The sequence below is a fragment of the Odocoileus virginianus genome, chromosome 17 (assembly GCF_023699985.2).
Source record: "Odocoileus virginianus isolate 20LAN1187 ecotype Illinois chromosome 17, Ovbor_1.2, whole genome shotgun sequence".
NCBI lineage: Eukaryota > Metazoa > Chordata > Mammalia > Artiodactyla > Cervidae > Odocoileus > Odocoileus virginianus.
Window position 1 is genome coordinate 40863125 of NC_069690.1, and position 12782 is coordinate 40875906.

General features: G+C 46.5%; 1 non-coding gene across 1 annotated transcript; it reads right to left on the reverse strand.

Annotated features, from left to right (window-relative positions):
- Nucleotides 1-5865: 5865 nt before the first annotated feature.
- TRNAG-CCC (transfer RNA glycine (anticodon CCC)) lies at nucleotides 5866-5939 on the reverse strand. The gene has a single exon. It is a non-coding gene; the product is annotated as a tRNA-Gly (tRNA).
- Nucleotides 5940-12782: the final 6843 nt, after the last annotated feature.

Genomic DNA, 12782 nt, shown 5'->3' on the forward strand with positions numbered 1-12782 from the left:
CTCCTGATCTTGGCCCATGCTGATTCCTCTGCTCTCATTTTATCCATCACAGTGTAACTGACAGCTTATGTGACGGTCCTGCACTCATGTCCCCAAATTCTCCTTCCTGGAGAGGGCTGAGTATAATACACATGTGGCCCCTGAGGGCCTGCTCTCACCACATCTGTTTCATGTCTATACCTGCCTGGAGCTTGGGCAGCAGAAGGAGGCCGTAGCTTTGTTGGTGGAGGAGCAGTGGCATAGAGGTATTGGGGACAAAGCAGGGAACCCAGTCAGGACGAGGCTGTAAGGTGCAGGTGAGAGGTGATAAGACACTGAGCCGAAATCCACTGAGATGAAATGGGAGGGAGAACAGAATTTTTAGGGACCCCAAGAGGTTTTTTTTTGTTTTTGCTACATCGTGCAACTTGTGCGATCTTAGTTCCACAACCAGGGATTGAAACTTGGGGGTGAAAGTGAGGAGTCCTAACCACTGGACCATCAGGGAATTCCCACAAGAAGGTCTTTTAACAGTGCACTTTCTCATACTCTGTGTTCAAGTCCTGTCTGGTCTGCTGGGTTGCTGTAACAAAATACCATAGACTCATGGCTTAAACCATGGACATTTATTTCTCAGAGTTCTGGAGGCTGCAAGTCCAAGATCAAGGTGCCAGTAGATTCCGTGTCTGGTGAGAGTCCACTTCTTGGCTTGCAGACACTACCTTCTTGCTGTGTGCTCACGTGACCTTTCCTTGATGCCCACTCATGGAGAGAGAGATTTCCCTTCCTCTTCTTTGTTGTTGTTCAGCTGCTAAGTCATGTCTGACGCTGAGGACTACAGCACACCAGGCTTCCCTGTCCTTCACTATCTCCTGGAGTTTGCTCAGACTCATGTCCATTGAGTCAGTGATGCCATCCCACCATCTCATCCTCTGTCGCCCCCTTCTCCTCCTGCCCTTAATCTTTCCTAGCATCAGGGTTTTTTCCAGTGAGTTGGCTCTTCGCATCAGGTGGCCAAAGTATTGGAGCTTCAGCCTTAGCATCAATCCTTCCACTGAATATTCAGGTTTGATTTCCTTTAGGACTGACTGGTTTGATTTTGCGGTCCAAGGGATTCTCAAGAGTCTTCTCCAGAACCCCAGTTTGCAAGCATCAGTTCTTTGGTGCTTAGCTTTCTTTATGGTCCAACTCTCACATTCGTACATGATTACTGAAAAAACCATAGCTTTGACTATACAGACCTTTGTTGGTAAAGTGATGTCTCTGCTTTTTAATACTCTGTCTAGGTTTGTCATAGGGCTTCCCCGGTGGCTCAGTGGTAAAGAATCCACTTGCAATACAGAATCCTCAGGATACCTGGGTTCAACCCGAGGTCGGGAGGATCCCCTGGAGGAGGGCATGGCAACTCCAGTATTCTTGCCTGGAGAATCCCATAGATAGAGGAGCCTGATGGGCCACAGTCCATAGGGTAGCAAAGAGTCAGACACAACTGAAGAGAGTTTGCTCGCATGCACATGTGGGCTAGGTTTGTCACGGCTTTCCTTCCAAGGAGCCCTCTTCTTTTAAGGGCACTAATCCCATCATGAGGGCCCCACCCTGTGACCTCATGTAAACCTAGTTACTCCCAAAGACCCCATGTCCAAATACCATCACACTAGGGGCTAGAACTTCAACAAATGAATTTTGCGGTGGTGGTGGTGGTGGTGGCGACAGACACTCAGCCCATAAGATGGCCCTGATAGGAAGCACTCAGTTTAGGTTACTTGAGAATTTGATAAAGGGACAGTTTATAAAGGTGTGGACAGTATAGGAACCAGGAAGGGAGAGGGTGGTGCCCTGGGCTAATTATGGAGACCTCACCTCCTCTACCCTCAAGCAAGAAGGGAAGGAGTGCTTCTTGGGAACAGCCCTACTGAGGAGACGCCTGATAAGGGAATACTGTGACCTCACTCCTTCCTACTGGTGTGCCCTGTTTGCCAAACCCAATCAGAAACCAGAGAGCCCATCTTCATGGGCTGTTGTCTTCATGATGTGCCCCTCTGCCCAGAGCAGAGTGGAGAGATCTGGGGAGGCTGTGAAAGATAACTCTGTCTCCCACCCACTGTCTTTCCTAAAGAGGATTCAAGATGACTTACAAGAAAGGATCACCAAAAAAAAGAAAAGGATCGCTCATTCAAGTTTCAAGACAGGCAGTGAGGACAAGGGAAAGGAAGGGGTGGACAGCACACCTTAAGAGTTCATACCAGCCATGATTGAGCTTCCTCATTAGGTGCTGAGCTTCCTGGCAGCCTGGTCAAAAAGGGAAACAAGACAAGTTAGTAATGGAATGAATTGGCTGCTTCTTCAGTTTTTACATAGGAGCACTCTGAGCCCCACAACTTTGAGAAAGTCAGTTTGCTTCTCTGAACTTCCGTATCCTCTGTAAAATGAGGATATTGCCCGCTCCACCTCCTGAACACGAGGATGAAATGAGAAGGCACAATTCCAGCAGGAAGAAGGGGAAAAGGCTTTTTTTTTCTAGAGAGGCATTGTCTTTTCCAGAAAAGATGTCCACTCCAGGGTCATATTTGGATGTGGGCTGGGCACTGTCACATGACTGTCTCTTTCTTCAAGGGAAGCTGGGAAATAGAATATTTCAGCTGCACACATTGCCTCCTTGATAAAAAAAAAAAAAAAATCAGGTTTCTGATAGTAAGAAAGGGGATATAGAAGACCTAGGGTAGACCACCAGTCATGTCTGCCACAATTGGGAATGAGTGGCTGGACCGACTGCTGCCTTTTAGGTGGGTTTGGTCGGGGAACCAGCAGAAGAGCTGAGTGTCTGAGTTTCAGCAAAAGACTAGTAGCAGATCAGAAGGAAACACAGGTTTACGTGAGGTGGGCAGACTTGATTGAGCCACATCCAAGGACTAGGAACCTGACCCTGTCTGTCCGGAGAGCTGGAGGAAGGTCTCTGCCACCCCCACACTCAATATCTCTACCTTGGTATCAGCAATACCAATGCAAACAAGACATATCTATGGCAAGCGAGGGTCACTTGCTAGGTGGATGAACCAAGGCCCTCCCCCAGAAATGGTGATGAGCCAGGATAAGGGGGTAGAATTCAACGTGGGGTTTTAATATTAAGTTGTTAAAATGTATCTTAAAAATAAGTTCTTATCTTTAAAATGGCTCTTAAAGTCTGTCAATTAAAAATTGTTGTGAAAAATAAGTTATTAAAGGGAGTCTTACATTAAACATTTAAAAAACATTTCTACATGACCCCATCTCTGCAGCATATAAATTGGCTTAAAAGATACAGTAGATAATATAAAATAGCTAGATGGGAAGTAATTAGATGGAATCTTAAATCCTATACTTTATTTCTATTGTTTTTGTTTTATAATTGTATTTATTTTTGACTGTGCCAGGTCTTTGTTGCTGCCTGGGCTCTTGTATAGCTACCGAGCGTGGATGTCTCATTGCAGTGACTCCCTTTGTTGTGGAGCCTGGGCTCTAGGGCACAGGGCTTCAGTAGTCGTAGCACACAGGCAAATCCTATACTTTAAAAACATCTATGCACATATAGAAACATTGGGAAATTCAGCTACACTCAGTAAGTGTTGGATGGATTTGAGAAATTCAGTTGAGCCCTGACTTCACAATAAATTGCTAGTATAATGAAGCTTCGGAAAATGACTAAAAATGCAGTCCTAGTCTGTATTGGGCTTCCTTGGTAGCTGAGGTGGTAAAGAATCTGCCTGCTAATGCAGGAGACCTGGTTTTGATCCTTGGGTCAGGAAGATTCTTCTGGAGAAGGGCATGGCAACCCTCTCCAGTGTTCTTGCCTGGCGAATCCCATAGAGGAGCCTGCTGGGCTACAGTCCATGGGGTTGCAAAGAGTCGGACACGACTGAGTGACTAACACACACATACACAGTCTGTACTGAGAGAAGTGTAATGTCTCTGGAGGAATACAGTGCTACTGCATTGGTTAGATTAATAGGTCATTCATTCAATCACCAACTACTTCCTAAAGTCAAAGTGTTAGTCACTTAGTCCTATCCGACTCTGCGATCCCATGGATCCCACTTTAGCCCAGTCTGTCAGGCTCCTCTGTCCATGGAATTCTCGAGGCAAGAACACTGGAGTTGGTAGCCATCCCCTTTTCCAAGGATCAAACTCAGGTCTCCCACATTGCAGGCAGATTCTTTACAACTGAGCCACCAGGGAAGCCTACTACTTCCTAAGTGCTGGCTCTTTGCCCGGCTTTGTTCAAGGCACTAGGGGTAGAGATGCCAATGTTCTTGTCTTCCAGGGGGAAGATGGACTGTAAACCGAGGCCAGTAGGACATCATGGAAGTGAGGACGTGCTTAGGAGTCTGGGTGGGTCCAGGAGCCCGAGAGGAAGTGGGGGACAATTGAACCTCATTTTGTGTACAGAGGAGATGTTTGCTGGGCCTCACTGGGAGGCTCCAGCATTACTGGCAGTGGGAACAGCAAAGACAGACACAGGAAGTTGGGTGGGGAGCTCAAGAGATAACAGTGGCTGGTGTGTCCGGCCCATGAGAGGAAGGGGTGGTATAGTGAGAAACAGGGTGGAAAACCAGGCAAAAGTCAAACAGCAGAAGGCCTTAGGCATCTGGCCAAAGTGTGTGAACTGGCTACTGGATAAGATGGGGTGTGAGAGCTGCTGAGTTTTTTTTTTTTTTTTTTTTAAATTTATTTATTTGGCTGTGCTGGGTCTTAGTTGAGGCACGCAGGATCTTTAATTGTCAATGTGGCATGTGGGATCTAGTTCCCTGATCAGGGATTGAACCTGGATCCCCTGCATTGCGAGCATGGAGTCTTAGCCACTAGACCACCAGGAAAGTCCCACTCCTGAGGTTTTAACAGGAAGGCAGCAGTAGGTGAGGTTATGTCTTGGGGTCATTCTTGGAGGGCCGGTCATAACAATAGTCATTTAGTTTTTCCTTTGTGCCAGACCCTGTGCTGGGTGATTTCTCACAGCAGCTTTGAGGTTGGAGATCTGCCTCTCATTTTACTTTTGAGGCCAGAGACATTCCAGTGACCTGCCTATAATTCTGTTGTTTTAACTAATATTAACAACAGCAGTTATGAGCCCTCAGGTGCGAATTGCGTTACTAAATAATCTCAGTCCCCACAGCCCTGCGAGGTGTATAAAATGAAGGTAAATTATACAAGCTGCGACCCCTGAGACTCAGAGAGGTTAGGAAATGTGCCGAAGACAGCACAGCTATGTGAGCGCCAGGGCTGGGATCTGAATTCAGGACACCTGACTCTTAATCCTAAGGCAATTTTCCTCCAAGATCGGGACCCTGAACCAGGGTGTGCGTTGATGCCACGGCCCCACTGGCTGGCTTGGAGGAAATCGCTCTCTGCCCAGGATCCTGCCCATCCCCTCTGGAGATCAGGAAGGATGGGGTTCACACCTGGCTGAAGGTTGGCGAGCCTGAGAAGAGCACGCTGACAAAAGACCTGTCAGATGAGTCCAGGGCACTGGGGAGCGCAGCCTCATTCCAGGGATCCCAGAGGGCATAACCAGAGGGCTGAGGGTGGGGTTACAAAGAAGATCTTTGAACAGATATCTGTAGGGAGACTTTTCTAGAAGGGCACAGACTACCATCTAGGGGGCCACTGGTCTAGAAGTCCAGAACCCTGGGCTCCCACCCTGCCTGGGCAAGTTGCTTCAGCCCTCTCTGGTTTTGGGGGGGACACTGCCCCCCAACAGCCAAGACTCACCCAGAAAGTCCATCATGTGCTCATTCAACAAATACAGAGTATCTACTCTAATTAGAGTCCTGAGGATACAGAAATGGGTAAAACAGACCCCACCCTCATTGTTTTGGCTGCCCTGGGTCTTAGTTGCAGCATGTGGGGATCTAGCTCCCTGACCAGGGATCGAACCTGGGGCCCCCTGCATTGGGAGTGCAGAGTCCTAGCCACTGGGCCACCAGGGAAGTCTACTCACTGCTTTTCAAATAATCATCTCATCAGTCAGTCTTAGATGGTGAACTGAGAGTGGTAGGCCAGGATGCCAGGACAGGCCAGAACAAGGAGATCCCCGGTCTGGGAGCATGGAGGGCTTCTTAGAGGAGGGGGCCAACCTTAGAAGGAGCAAGCCTGCAGTCTGTGTGGGTGGTGGGTATTCTAAGGGTACAAGAGCCCCTCCCCTTCCCCTGCAGCAGACAGCTTGGTGGGGCCTGGAGTGGAGGAAATCACTCTCTGCCCAGGGTCCTGCCCATCCCCTCTGGAGCTCCTGCACCCCATTCCAACCATCACCCCAGTACTTCCCCTCTCTTCTCTCTCCCTGCGTCTCTCCCTTCCCTGTCCTGGACAACAGAGGACAGTGGCTGAGGGACTCAGGCCCCCAGAGCATCCCCATGTCTTCGCCCCCAGATCAGGGACGCTTGGAGGGCTCAGTGTTGAGTCTGGCCAGGGTCCTGGGAGGAGGAGTAAGGGAAAGGGGACTCTGAGGGGTGGAGGGATGGGGTGGGGGGCGAGGTTCCACTTGGAGAAGTGCTGGTGCTGGTTGGGAAGTGGGGCCAGGTGAGGGACGGCTCCCCTGAGGCCTGCAGGAAAGGAGCAAGAGTGGGGGTGGTGGTGAGGGTCTCTGCATTCCCGAGTCCAGGGCCCCCCTCCGTCTTGCTCTCCAGTCTGTTGCGAACACTAGGCCTGGTGCCCAGCCCTGCCCAGGTCCCTGCCCTGACCCTCAGGGGTTCTTTCCCTGGGGAACCCTGTCCCACGTGGCTTATCCAGGTTCAGGTCAGGGGAGGTGGCCTGAGCTGCGTGCGTGCTGCCCAAGGGTGGGGATCAGAGTGTCTGTGCCCTAAGTTCATGTCTGTGGTGGGGAGTACGCCTGGCTGACCTGGTTGACCCAGGCATTAAGTGGCAGGCCACAGTACTTACTGCAGAGGGACTGGGGGTCTGAGCCTTGATTTTTCCATCTGAAAAATGGAGTCGCCATTCCTGCACTGCCTTTTTCGTGGGGCGATGATGACCCTGTCGGGGAGGGAGCTGGGGGTGGGGCATGGAGGTGGTGATGGTGGTACCTGGACTGGCACTGCCCTCTGGTGGTCACAGTGAGAGTTGCCAGGCACCAATGTCTGGACCTAGACCGTGTTGTCACCTGGGAGCTTGATGGGTACCCTTCATCTCTGTCTTCTCCATCCTACTTCTTTCTTCTTCACCCCAAACCTCCCAGTGGCTCAGGTCAGGGATGATTCAACTCAGAAAACATCTATTCAGTAGAAGTTGAACGGGACCCTACTGTAGTCCTGTTCTGTGCTTGGTGTGTCGATGCTGGGTCATGGCCACCTCCTGGTGTTGTCCAGCCTCCCCATCCACAGCAAGCCCTTGGGGTTGGGTTGTGTCTTAAAACTTTCTGCTGACAAAGACAAATATCAAATGATACCACTTATGGGCTTCCCTGGGTAGCTCAGCTGGTAAAAAATCCACCTGCAATGCAGGAGACCTGGGTTCAATCTCTGGGTTGGGAAGATCCCCTGGAGGAGGGCATGGCAATCCACTCCAAGAGTACTCCAGTATTCTTGCCTGGAGAATCTCCATGGACAGAGGAGCCTGATGGGTTGCAGTCCATGGGGTCGCAGAGTCAGACACTACTGAGTGACTAAGCACACGTGTACAATCTAAAACATGATTCCCCAGGTGGCTCAGTGGTAAAGAATCCGCCTGCCAGTGCAGGAGATGCAAGAGACATGGGTTTGATCCCCGGGTCAGGAAGATCCCCTGGAGTAGGAAATCACAACCCACTCCAGTATTCTTGCCTAGAGAATCCCATGGACAGAGGAGTCTGGTGGGCTACAGTCTACGTAGAGTCTTGTCACAGAGTCGGACAAGACTGAGCGACTGAGCACACAAAATATGACACAAGTGAAAAAAAAAATAGGGAGCTTCCCTGGTGACTCAGTGGTAAAGAATCTATGTCAGTGCAGGAGACGTGTGTTCAACCCCTGGTGCAGAAAGATCCCACATGCAGCGGAGCGGTGAAGCCCGCGTGCCCTAGAGTCCATGCTCCTCAACAAGAGAAGCCCCCGCAAGGACAATCCTGAGCACTGCAACTAGAATACAGCCTGTGCAACAACTGAGAATCAGCACAGCCAAAAATAAAGATTTTTTTTTTTTAATAAGGACTTCTCTGGCATGGTTAAGACTCCATGCTTCCACTGCAGGAGGCGCAGGTCTGGGGAACTGAGATCCCACATGCCTTGCAGTGCGGTCAAAAAAAAAAGAAAAAAGAAAAAAAAAAAAAAGGGACACAAATGGACCTATTTACAAAACAGAAACAGACACATAGACATAGAAAACAAACTGAAGGTTATCAAAGAGGGTGTAAATTAGGAGTTTGGGATTAGCAGAATCAAAACTAGCATATATAAAATAGATAAACAAGGTCCTACTGTATAGCACAGGGAACTATATTCAGTATATTGAACAATGTATAATTAAAGAATATGAAAAATCATATATATATATGTATAACTGACACACTTTGCTAGACACCAGAATCTAACCCAACATTGTAAAGTCAACTATACTTCAAAAATATTAATAAAACTTTTTGCTGACAAACCATAGGAAAAACATGCATGCTCTATGTACCCCTATGTTCATAATAGCATTATTTACAGTGGCCAAGATATGGAAGCAAAATGTTTCATCAACAGATGAATGGATAGGGACTTCCCTGGTGTTTCCAGTGGCTAAGACTCTGTACTCCCAGTGCACGGGGCCCGGGTTCAATCCCTGGTCAGGGAGCTAGATCCCACATTCCACAACTGAAAGATTCTGCATGTCACAATGAAGATGGAAGAGCCCATGTGCCACAACGAAGTCAAATAAATAAGTAATTTAAAAAACCAGATGTCCTTCAATTAAAAATAAATTTTGAAAAAATAAAAAAGCCCAAGAATGGATATATAAAAAATGTTATGTATATATATACATATATATGTATATGTACATATATATACACACACATATATATATAGCTTAGTTGCTCAGTCAAGTCCAACTCTTTGTGACCCCATGGGCTGCAGCACACCAGGCTTCCCTGTCCTTTACCATCTCTCGGAGTTTGCTCAAACTCATGTCCACCAAGTTGGTCATGCCATCTAACCATTTCATCCTCTGTTGTCCCCTTCTCCTGCCCTCAATCTTTCCCAGCATCACGGTCTTTTCCAATGAATTGGCTCTTTGCATCAGATGGCCAAAGTATTGGAGCTTTAGCTTCAGCATCACTCCTTATAGAGAATATTCAAGGTTGATTTCTTTTAGGATTGACTGATTTGAACTTCTTGCTGTACAAGGGACTCTCAAGTCTTCTCAAACACCACAGTTTAAAAGCATAAATTAAAAAAAAAAAACAAAGCATAAATTCTTCAGTACTTAGCCTTGTTTAAGTACTTGTTCCAGTACTCAGCCTGGAAAAACCATAGCTCTGACTATACAGACTTTTGTGGGCAAAATGAAGTTTCTGCTTTTTTATATGCTGTCTAGGTTTTTCATAGCTTTTCTTCCAAGGAGCAAGCATCTTTTAATTTCATGGCTGCAGTCACTGTCCACAGTGATTCTGGAGCCCAAGAAAATAAAATCTGCCACTGTTTCCATTGTTTACCTGTCTATTTGCCATGAAGTGATGGGACCAGATGCCATGATCTGAGTTTTCTGAATGTTGAGTTTTAAGCCAGGTTTTTCACTCTCCTCTTTCACTTTCATCAAGAGGCTCTTTAGTTCCTCTTCCCTTTCTGCCATTAGGGTGGTATCATCTGCATATCTGTGATTACTGATATTTCTCCCAGCAACCTTGATTCCAGCTTGTGCTTCATCCAGCCCAGTGTTTCTCATGATGTGCTCTGCGTGTAAGTTAAATAAGCAGGGTGACAATATACAGCCTTGATGTACTCGTTTCCCAATTTGGAGCCAGTCTGTTGTGCCATGTATAGTTCTAACTGTTGCTTGTTGACCTGCATACAGGTTTCTCAGGAGGCAGGTAAGGTGGTCTGGTATTCCCATCTCTTGAAGAATTTTCCCCCATTTGTTGTGATCCACATCATGGGGGTTGCAGCTCTCAGTTCCCTCCCTGACCAGGGACTGAACCTGGGCCAAGGCAGTGAAATCCTGGAATCCTAACCAGTAGGCCACCAGGGAATTCCCATGGTGATCATTTTGAAATGTATAGGAATATTGAGTCACTGTTGTACAACAGGAATTAACATAGTGTTGCAGGTCAACTATACTTTAAAAACAAATAGATTTGTGGTTACCAGAGGTGGGGGGCAGGGGAAGGGGGAAGTGGGAGAAGGCAGTCAAAAGATAAAAGTACCAAGGATGTAATGTATAACACAATAAATATAATGAACACTGCTGCGTGTTATATATGAAAGTCAGTGAGAGAGTAAATCCTAAGAGTTCTCATCACAAGAAAAAAAATTGTTTTTTGTTTCTTAAAGAAGATCAGTGAACTTGAAGATAAACCAACAGAAACAATGGGAACTGAAGGACAGAGAGAAAAAGGCTGAAAGAAAAAGACAAGGAACAGAGCCTCAGTGCCCTGTGGTTACTGTCAAGTGGTCTAACATACCACTAGAATTGAAATTCTAGAAGAGAGACTTAGGAAAAATATTTAAAGAAATAAAAGTTGAAAAGTGTCCAAATTCTGATGAAAGCTATACATCCACGAATCTAAGAAGCTCAGTGAAGCCCAAGAAGAATAAAAGAAAACCCCACCAGAACACATCATGATCAAGTTGCTGAAAGCCAGTGATGGAGAGCATTTTAAAAGCATGTAGGAAAAAAAGACATTACATTTAGGGAAATAAAGATAAGAATGAATGCTAGTCCAAATTGAGATGTGTTGTAGGGTTACAGTCACACTGGATTTACTATAAAAATGTAATCTCATTAGTAATTGTGTTGATTATATGTTTAAGTAATATTTTGGAGATTAATATTTTGGGTTAAATAAAATATATTATTAAAACTAATTTTGCCTGTTTTTTTTGGCTTAAAAAGTAAGCTTTTAAAATACAGCTGCTAGAACATTTAAAATTACGTGTGTGGGGAAACAAAACAAACTCACGGACATACATTTGCCAAGGGGTAGGGGGTGGGGGAGGGATGGATTGAGGAGTTTGGGGCTAGTAGATGCAAACTTGGGGCTCCCCTGGGGGCTCAGATGGTAAAGAATCCACCTGCAATGCAGGAAAACCAGGTTTGATCCCTGGGTTGAGAAGATCCCCTAGAGAAGGATATGGTAACCCACTCCATTATTTTTGCCTGGAGAATTCCATGGACAGAGGAGCCTGGCAGGCTACAGTCCATGGGGTCTCAAAGAGTTGGACATGACTGAGCAAATAACACCGGATGCAAACTATTATATATAGGATGGATACACAACAAAGTCCTACCACATAGCATAGGGAACTATATTCAACACACTATGATTAATCACAATGGAAAAGAATATGATAAAATTACATCTGTGGTTTGTGTTTATGGCTCCCATTCAATTTCTATTGGACAGCATTGTTCCGGAATCCCTGCTTTACTCAGCAGCCAAAGTAATCTTTTTATAAATGTAAGTAAGACCATGTTGCTCTCCTACTGGAAAATCCTTGGTGATGTCCTATCCCAGGAGCATCCAAGCATGCACGAGTCTTCAGGTCTTTGTTCTTACTTTTCCCATGCCTGAACAACTCTTCCTCCGTATCAGTTCAGTTCAGTCTCTCAGTAATATCTGACTCTTTGTGACCCTATGGACTGCAGCATGCCAGGCTTCTCGGTCCGTCACCAACTCCCGGAGCTTGCTCAAACTCATGTCCATTGAGTTGGTGATGCCATCCAACCATCTCATCCTCTGTCATTCCCTTCTCCTCCTGCCTTCAATCTTTCCCAGCATCAGGGTCTTTTCCAATGAATCAGTTCTTTGCATCAGGTGGCCAGGTATTGGAGCTTCAGCTTCAGCATCAGTCCTTCCAATGACTATTCAGGATTGACTTCCTTTAGGATTGACTGTAGGTGGGGCTTACTTGTTTAGTTCACTTTGGTTTCTGTCCAAATGTTACCTCCTCTGAGAAGCCTTCCCAGAACACCCTTTCTGAAACAGTATCATCTGTTCCTCCTTCTTCTTATTTGGCTCTTTTTCTCTCCCACAATGCTTACCGCCAGAGGATATCATAGGTGGTGTCACCATGTGACATTATAGTTAGTGTTACCTCATCTGTTTTCCTGGAGTGGAAGCTCCTGAGGGTAGGGAACTTGTCTTGTTCATCACTGTATCCCCAGTTCCTAGAACAGAACCAGGCCCTTGGCAGGGCTCAGTGAAGACTTGTTGAGTGAATGAATGAAAGCATGACAGGTTCCAAGAGTCGGGAGAAATCCTGTATGGCCAAGTGGAGGGGATGACAGGGGATGGTAGAGGTGCAGGTGGGTGAGTTGGGAGCCCCAAACAGGAGTGAAAGTGCTGCCAAAAAGTTGGACTCCTGTTGGCCAGAATGATAGTAAAACTATGTAAGATTGGAATATTTGGGATGACAAAGTAGAGAGATGCCAACAACTGATTTTCTGCACTCATCGTAGAAAGTGAGGGAGTTTTCAGGGGGTAATGTGTGTCTGTGTATTATTACTTTAAAAGTAAGATTTTGTTTATTTATCGGCTGCACCATGGGGCTTGTGGGATCTTAGTTCCCTGACCAGGGATTGAACCTATGACCTGGTCATAAAAGTGCTGAATCCTAACCACTGGACTGCCACGGAATTCCCTAAAAGCAAGATTTTATTAA